Here is a 641-nt window from a genome sequence, read left to right on the forward strand (position 1 = left end):
AACAAGTACAAAAGTTTAATAATAATAAAAAAAAAATATATATCCAAATAATGAAAAAGGAAAAAAAAAGAATTCTTATCAATTAATAAAACAATTAAAACTTATTGGTTGACTTAACCTTAACTTAAAATGCTTAACCTTAATAACTATATTTACATTATTATTCTCTTATCCAGGACATGCTGAAGAAACGTCACTGCGTTATATCCCCACTTCTAGTGTAATGACCATCCATTGAAGTAGAACACCATAATTTTGAAAAAACAAAACATAAGATGACATTTCTCATATGGTGCTATTCCGGTTCAAACAGTAAAGACAGAGGGCCTTTAAACTATTACCACTTCACATTGAACAATCGTAACATGTTCCGAAATCAAACTGTCACCTTCACAAAACCAAAATCCACTCGTCTGAACATACGTGTTCAAAATCAAAACTGTCGCCTTCACCAAAAAACAAAACCCACTCGTCAGAACATATCGCTCGTGTTTTGTTTTTCCCATGACAACCGTAACACCTCTTGTCTACACAGATATCGCCAGTGTTATTATTTCACCATGACAACCGTAACACCCCTTGTCTACACAGATCTAGCCAGTGTTTCTATTTCACCATGACAACCGTAACACCATACTCTC

The sequence above is a fragment of the Halyomorpha halys genome, unplaced genomic scaffold, assembly GCF_000696795.3.
Source record: "Halyomorpha halys isolate HHAL.00 unplaced genomic scaffold, Hhal_1.1 Scaffold1576.1, whole genome shotgun sequence".
In the NCBI taxonomy this organism is placed as follows: Eukaryota; Metazoa; Arthropoda; class Insecta; order Hemiptera; family Pentatomidae; genus Halyomorpha; species Halyomorpha halys.